Raw genomic sequence first — 8,954 nt, forward strand, 5'->3', positions numbered from 1 at the left:
CCACTGACGAATGGTGTAGGGAACCTGGGGACCAAACCCAGGCTGCCAAAGCAGAGCATGCTGAACTTAACCACTAGGCCACTGGGGCTGGCCCTTAGCTCTGGTTTTTATGGATTCTAGATTGTTTTTATCTCATTCATTGTGTTCTTCATCTCCAGCATTTCTGTTTGGATTTCTTTTTGAGTTTCAATCTCTTTTGTGAAGAATTCCTTATACTCATTAATTTTATTCCTGAGTTCACTGAACTGTCTTTCTGAATTTTCTTGAAACTCATTGAGTTTCTTTATGATAACTATTTTGAATTCTCTATCATTTAGATTGTAAATTTCTGTGACTTCAGGATTGGTTTCTTGAGGCTCATCATTTGCTTCCTGCTATGGAGTGTTGATGTATTTCTTCACAGTGTTTGATGGAGTGGACCTTTGCCGGCACATAGTGGTAGTATCTGGTTGCAGATTCCACCTGCCACCCCCAGGGGCAGGGGTAGGAGCTGTGTTTTCTGAACCCACTGCATCCACAGGAAGTTGTGCCTGTCCACTTAAAGTTGTGCTGATATGGCTGTCTGCATTTGCCCTCTGGCTGCTGCTGCTTCACACATGCAGGTGCAGGTGCTCTGGCAGGGAGCCCCTGCCCTGGCTGACTGGCCGAGCTAGTGCACCAGGTGGGGCAGAGGGGCACTTTGTTTTCCTCACATGATTCCATGTGATCTCGCTCTGCAGTCACTGGCAGCCTTCCTGGGCTGCTTGGCTTGGTGGGGTGCCCATGTGGTGTCTGAGCCACCTCGGTGTGGGGCATTCCTGTGGGCTGGGAAGCAACTCCAAGAGTGAAAGCATTCCTGTGGAGGGCTGCCTGTTCCCCTGTCTCCTCTCAGAGTTGTGCAATGACCACTGTGTGAGGTCTCATGCCCTAGATTGCTTCCACAGAGGAGGGGGAGGATGTCCCCTTACCTCCTTCCACTGCTTCCTGGGGATCGAGCATCCCCACCTTCAGATGTATGGCTGCATTGATCTCTCAGATGTCCTGTTGTGCTGTGTGGATGTCCTTTGTTGGTTAATGAATGTCCTTTTTGTTGTATCTTAGCAGGGAGAGACTAAGGGAACAGCTCACTCTACCACGATGTTGACATCCAATCTGTTTTAAGACATTTTTTTTGCTGAGGAAGATTTGCTGTGAGCTAACATCTGTGCCAGTCTTCCTCTATTTTTCAGTATGTGGGCCACTAACACAGCATGAGTGCTAACAGAGTGGTGTAGGTCCACACCCGGGAACCGAACCTGGGCTGCCAAAATGGAGCATGCTGAACTTAACCACTAGGCTACCGGGGCTGGCTCCAGACTTTTTGTTTGCACTTAGCATGTTATCTTTTTCCACGTCATTCAGTAATATAATATGTGAATTAGATGCTGCATAGTATTCTAAAGTAATGTGTTTTATATCCAATATCCTTCAAAGAATCTGAAACAACAGATCTTGGCTTAAATACGAATCCCTTTACCTTTATCTTGTATATATCACAAGTGGTATACTGTTAATTTGGTGGTTCCCAATGAACTATGGCTCCTAATATTCATACTCTTGTGGAGTGCCCTCCCTTATTGACTCTGGACTTGGCCAATAAATGGGACATTAGCAAGGATGATGCAAGCATGGACTTATTAGTGCTCTCACATTGGGGCTTATTTCTATTAAAATGCTCACTCTTAGAGTCTAACCACCATGAAAAGAAACCCAAGTAAGCTATGTGGAAAGGAAAAGAGCAAAAGGTCACAGCCTCCCAACCTTCCCCACTGGGGCACCAGACATGTGAAAAAAGCCATCTGATTGCAACCTCAGGGGAGACCCCAATTGAAACCGACAGAAGAACAGCCCAGCAGAGCCCCAGCCAACCCACAACAAGATGAGCAAATAAAATGGTTGCTGTTTTAAGCCAACAAGTTGTGGAGTGGTTTATTACATAGCAATAGATAATTTAAACATGATTGCATCTAATATGAATAGTTGCATCAAATATGGAAAATAAATCTTAAGAATCACAAGCTCAAAAAAGACTTTTTGTTACTATCTAGTTAAATTACTGAGGTCCTAGCTGATTAGATGAGTTGCAGAAATAACATGAGTGGTGGAGTCAAAAAAACATGAATTGTAACTCAGTTTTGCGTATTACTAGCTATATAACTTCTTGGAATATCAGCTTTCTTGTGGGCAAATGAGATTTTAATAATAGCTACCAAGGCTGGCCCAGTGGCACAGCAGTTACGTTTGCATGTTCCACTTCTCAGCGGCCTGGGGTTCACTGGTTCAGATCCCAGGTGTGGACATGGCACCACTTGGCATGCCATGCTGTGGCAGGCATTCCACATATAAAGTAGAGGAAGATGGGCACGGATGTTATCTCAGGGCCAGGGTTCCTCAGCAAAAAGAGGAGGATTGGCAGTAGTTAGCTCAGGGCTAATCTTCCTCAAAAAAAAAATAATAATAATAATAGCTACCTCGCAGGAGTTTTATTCTAAGATTTGTGAGTGATGGTCCTTCTAACTCAATGGAATCAGAAACAGGAAGAAGGAATGTGTGAGTGTGAGTTAACATTTTTATTAGAAAGCCATGTCTCTGAATCCCAAGTGAGTGTTCTTTCCACTATACCTCACTACTAATGAATCCACTTATGGGTCTATGAAAACCAGATGGTAAGTTAGATATCTGCAATGTCTACCTGGCAAAACTGCTTCTGATTTTCCAAAGCAGCAGGCAGAACTGCATTTATTTACATCCATAAATAGCCTTTCTTCTTTTTAAACAATTCTTCTACTCCATTATTTGCATCAGTGACCTTTTTTTTCAAAGCATCTGACCTTTTGGACTCATCTGGTGAACTCTAATACTTCCACGGGACCAACCCTTACCACGAAAGGTTTTTATTATATGAATTTGCATATCCTGTCAAGAACATTTTCATTTCAAGGTAAAATGAAACTTACAGGACTAAGCAGAGAGGTGATTCACATCTCAGTTTAAAGAGGGGATGAGAAACAAAAGACAAGGTTAATTATGACACTGGGGCTTCACAATGCTAAAAATATACTATTGGCAAGGGAACTACATAGGCTCTGTTCTATTTCCACGTTTCATTTACAAAGAGCAGGCTCATGGTATCTGAAAATTTCTAGTAAAGAATATTATTTGAAAAACATTTATGGTTGTATCTAACTGAAAGGGTTAAAACTTCAGACTTGGTATAAAAATACCATGATGCTTGTCATTAAAGTCCTCTCTCCTTTTTATCAAGCAGATCCTGACTTTCAGCATCCAAGAGTGGTAGAAGCCAGCAGAAATTAGGGAAGGAGTGGAGTTAATATCTACCTCTCACGCACATGCTCATCCAAATCAAGCAATTTGCATGGAGAAAGTATAGCATTACGATGTTATACTTCCCCATGCTGGGAACACAGCATTAGGTGGACTAGTTTAAGGGGTTTATTTAAGGGACTTACTTAGGTTCCCATCAGCTTTGGGAGAGTACATATGATGCTAAGTGTCTATTGAACTACTTTGATGTCTATGGTGGAGTCAAATGGCAGAGCTGGGACTCAAACCTGGGGCTTCTGTCCTCCACTGTTTCCTTGTTCAACCACCACTCTGGATGCTGGCTCAAGTCTGGCCTTCCTTTTAATTTCAGAAACTTAATCCCAGGAGACCTTTAATGTTTACATCTCCAGATTAAAATATGACACTAAACTAGGGCTGCCAGATAAAATACAGAATACCCAATTAAATTTGAATTCCAGATAAACAACACATAATTTTTTAGTATAAGCATATCTCAGTTTGCTTTGGATATTTATAAATTTAGCAACCCTACACTAAACCTTAACTAGCTAACAAGGGCTGTTCAAATCCTCTTTATTTCCAGCTAAAAGGAAAAAAGAAACACAATGAGACTTAGAAAACTAAGTATGTGGCATCCCCACGAATGAGAGGCCTGTTCTCACAAGCTAAATAGAAGAACTCTATCCTCTTTATCCAATAATTTCTCTTGGGCTAACTAACCTGCAGGGGACTGGGTGGACAACATGGCCATCTTCTAGGTCATCTCTCAGACTCGGATAGTTCACTGGGGCCGCAACTATCTCTTCAGCGGAAGGTCTTTCATAGGTTCAAGCCTAGTCATCGCACTACTGCATGTTATAACAAAGATCTCAAACAACACAGATGCCCACCAATAGAGATGGCTAAGGAAATGGTGGAATATCCAGACAGTGGAATGCTTTCTAGCTGTGAGAAAAAAAGAATGAGGATGCTTCCTGTATGAAGGTGTAGAAGGAACTCCAAATGAAAAAGGCAAGTGAGGAACAAAGTGTATGCTAACAAAGTATACTTGTGGGTAAAAAAGGAGAGAGATAAGAGTATAAAGAAACTCTGGAAAGATAAATAAGGAAATAATAACAATGGTTTCTTGTGCGGATGGGGATGGGGGTGGAATCTGGTGGGTGGTGCATAAGGAGAGAGGATGGTTTTTTTACTCTGGCTCCATCTGTGTATGCATGTATGTATCTGTGCAGAAAAGAGATGACATGGCAGGCTTGAGACTGCTATTATTAGAAAGGCCTGCTTCCAAGGCTGGCCTTCGGCGTCGGGAACTGGGATTTCTAGTGGGTTCCCACCATTCCCAGAAGTGGTAAGAGTGGCTCACTGTGCCTAAACTGTTTTTGTAAGCAGTATGATTTATGCTGAACACCTGCTTTCCTTCTGGCAGTCTGGAATTTTGGTACGTGCTGGGCAGAGGGTGCCTATGTGACCAGCCCCAAATAAAACCCCTGGGTGCTGAGTCTCTAATAAGCTTTCCTGGTAGACAACATTTTGCATGTGTTTTCTCAACTGGTTGCTGAGGGAGCTAAGTGCCTCCTGTGGGAGTCCACTGGGGGAGGATTCTGGAAGCTTGTGCCTGGTTTCCCGTGGTCATGGCCCCGTGTATCTTTTCCCTTTGGTGATTTTGTCCTGTATCTTTTCATTGTAATGAATCAAAGCTGTGATATGCTGAGGCCTGTGAGTCACTAAACCTGGGGGTGCTCTTGGGGGCCCTTGACACAGTGTCTCTTTCTCTCTATATATACATATATATCATCATGTGCCACTTAACGATGGGGAGACGGTCTGAGAAATGTCTCATTAGGTGATTTTGTGGTTATGTGAACATCATACGTGTACTTACACAAACCCAGGTGGTACAGCCTACTACACGCCTAGGCTGTATAGTACTAATCTTATGGGACCACCATTGTGTATGCAGTCATTGATCGGGACGTCGTTATGCAGAGCAATCATGTAGAGCAATCATGCAGAGCATGATTGTATGTTTAAAAGTTCTGTACCACATGAATATAAATTATCTATTAGAGTAAAAGAAAAATGAAAGTCCTTTACTTTATATTTGCCTAACTAAAAGTCTTATTCAGTCTATCTCCCTTCCCTTCTTTTTCTATTTACTATACATAAGAGTTCTTACCGCCTATGTATTTTCTATTAAAATTAAAGAAAAAGTAAAAAGTGATTGCCTTGCCTTAGATTTGCCTAACTAAAAGCCCCATTCAAAATGTTTTCAGAGAGACAAAGAGAAACAGAAAGAAGAAAAACGAAAGGAACAAAGAATACAACAAATTTCACTGCCTTGATCTCTAAGGGGACAGAAAATTCTTGTAACTTTTAAATGGCAGTTACCTTTTTGTGTGTTTTTTTGTTTTTAAACGTTTTTCAGCTTTTATACATTAATGTTTCAAAATCTTAGGGCTTTGTTCTAGAAGAATATGTCCCTCTTTGAACATATAAAACAGTCTAGCCATTTAGGAGAACGTTTTTGTCACAGAGTTTAAAGTCACTTTTGAGGGTAATGTCATACATTAAAAAAGTTTTATACAAAGAAAGATTGTAAAGAGATTACTGAGACATAACCAAATTTACTGTGTGAATACTGAATGGCTCCTGAATCCAAACAAAAAAGCTACAAAGGATGGTTTGGGGACAAATTGGGGAAATTTGAATATAAAATTGATATAAGATGATATTATGGGATTATTGTTAATTCTATGTTTCATTTTAGGAGATATAGGCTTAAGTGTTTGGGGTCACGTTGTCTGCAACTTTCAAATGATTAGGAAAAAAATATATATCTATATCCACATACAAAGAGGTGAAACCAATATGGCTCACTATTAACAACTGTCGCACTTAGGTGGCGGGTCTAACAGGTTGCATTGTACAATTCTTTCAACTTTTCCATATATCTGAAATTTTTCAAAATAAAAATGTTGGATATTAACCCCTTTATCTGATATATGGTTTGCAAATATCTTCTCCTAATTGTTAGGTTGTCTTTTCGTTTTGTTGATGGTTTCCTTTGCTGTGGAGAAGCTTTTTAGTTTGATGTAGTCCCATTTGTTCATTTTTTCTTTTGTTTCCCTTGCCCGGTCAGACACGGGACTTGAAAATTTGCTGCTAAGACCGATGTCAAAGAGCGTTCTGCCTGTTTTCTTCTAGAAGTTTCATGGTTTCGGGTCTTACATTCACGTCTTTAATCCATTTTGAGTTGATTTTTGTGCATAGTGTAAGGGAATGGTCTACTTTCATTCTTTTGCATGTGGCTGTCCAGTTTTTCCCAACACCATTTATTGAAGAGACTCTCCTTTCTCCATCATATGCTCTTGGCTCCCTTGTTGAATATTAGCTGTCCATAAATGTGTGGGTTTATTTCTTGGCTCTCAATTCTGTTCCATTGATCTGTGTGTCTCTTTTTGTGCCAGTACCATGCTGTTTTGGTTACTATGGCTTTGTAGTATATTTTGAAATCAGGGAGCGTGATACCTCCAGCTTTGTTCTTTTTTCTCAGGAATCCTTTGGCTATTCGGGGTCTTTTGTTGTTCCACATAAATTTTAGGATTCTTTGTTCTATTTCTGTGAAAAATGTTGTTGGAACTTTGATAGGGATTGTGTTGAATCTATAGATTGCTTTAGGAAGTGTGGACATTTTAACGATGTTTATTCTTCCAATCTAAGAGCACGGAATATCTTTCCATTTCTTTGTGTCTTCTTTGATTTCTTTCAGCAGTGTTTTCTAGTTTTCAGTGTGCAGATCTTTCACCTCTTTAGTTAAGTTTATTCCTAAGTATTTTATTCTTTTTGTTACAATTGTAAATGGGATTGTATTCTTAATTTCTCTTTCTGCTACTTCATTGTTAGTGTATAGAAACACAACCGATTTTTGTATGTTGATTTTGTATCCTGTGACTTGCCTGTATTCATTTATTGTTTCTAAAAGTTTTTTAGTGGATTCTTTAGGGTTTTCTATATATAGAATCATGTCATCTGCAAAGAGTGACAGTTTCACTTCTTCTTTTCCAATATGGATCCCTTTTATTTCTTTTTCTTGCCTGATTGCTCTGGCTAGGACTTCCAATACTATGTTAAATAAGAGTGGTGATAGTGGGCATCCTTGTCTGGTTCCTCTTCTTAGAGGGATAGCTTTCAGTTTTTCTCTGTTGAGAATGATGTTTGCTGTGGGTTTGTCATATATGGCCTTTATTATTACATCTCAACAACCCAATTAAAAAATGGGCAAAAGATATGAACAGAGATTTCTCCAAAGAAGATATATGGATGGCCAACAGGCATATGAAAAGATGCTCAACATCATTAGCTATCAGGGAAATGCAAATCAAAACTACAATGAGGTATCACCTCACTCCATTCAGAATGGCTATAATTAACAAGACAGGAAACAGAAAATGTTGGAGAGGATGTGGAGAGAAGGGAACCCTTGTACACTGCTGATGGGAGCCACTATGGAAAGCAGTATGGACTATACTCGGAAAATTAAGAATAGATCTACCATATGATCCAGCTATCCCACTGCTGGGTATTTATCCAAAGAACTTGAAAACGCAAAGGCATAAAGATACGTGCACCCCTATGTTCACTGCAGCATTATACCCAATAGCCAAGACTTGGAAGCAACCTAGGTGCCCATCAAGGGATGAATGGATAAAGAAGATGTGGTATTTATACGCAATGGAATACTACTCAGCCATAAGAAATGATGAAATCCGGCCATTTGTGGAAACATGGATGGTCCTTGAGGGTATTATGCTGAGTGAAATTAGTCAGAGGGAGAAAGTCAAATACCATATGATCTCACTCATAAGTAGAAGATAAAAACGATGACAAACAAACACATAGCAATGGAGATTGGATTGGTGGTTACCATAGTGGAAAGGGTGGGGGAGAGGGCAAAAGGGGTTATTAGGCTCACATGTGAGGGGATGCACTATAATCAGTTTTTGGGTGGTGAACATGATGTAATCTACACAGAATTTGAAATATATTATGATGTACATCTGAAAGCTATATAATGTTATAATCCAATGTTACCGCAATTAAATGAATAAATAAATAAAATAAAAAAGATTAAAATGTTGGGAAGAAAAGATAAAACAAACAGGCTGTTAATATAATTGAAGTTAAAGTAGAATGATATAATATCAGTGATCAGAAAATCAGTAACCACTCTGCTATTGAATTCAGCACATGGATTGAAGAAGGACTTAGTATCTTTTGCATAGGAAAACACAGGCTGTATTTATGCTCAACTGCTGGGTAAGTTGCACTTGACTAAATTCCTGGTTAATTCAAATAGCTTGTGGAACTAATCAGGTGACTGGTCACTTCAATTGATTAATCTGTTTAAGGATATTCCTCTCAAAATTGATTTAATTGAATTGTTCTTATTTTCATGATCACTTTCATCATCATAAAGAACAATTTCTTAAGTATCTACTATGGACAAGCTGTTGGGGACAATGCATTCTTAACTCAAGGGGTCTGTAATATCATTGGGGAGCTAGGAGATATGAATCAACGATAAATAACAACACAAGAAAGCATAATCAATAAGTTAGATGCATAGTATC

The sequence above is a fragment of the Equus asinus genome, chromosome X, assembly GCF_041296235.1.
Source record: "Equus asinus isolate D_3611 breed Donkey chromosome X, EquAss-T2T_v2, whole genome shotgun sequence".
NCBI lineage: Eukaryota > Metazoa > Chordata > Mammalia > Perissodactyla > Equidae > Equus > Equus asinus.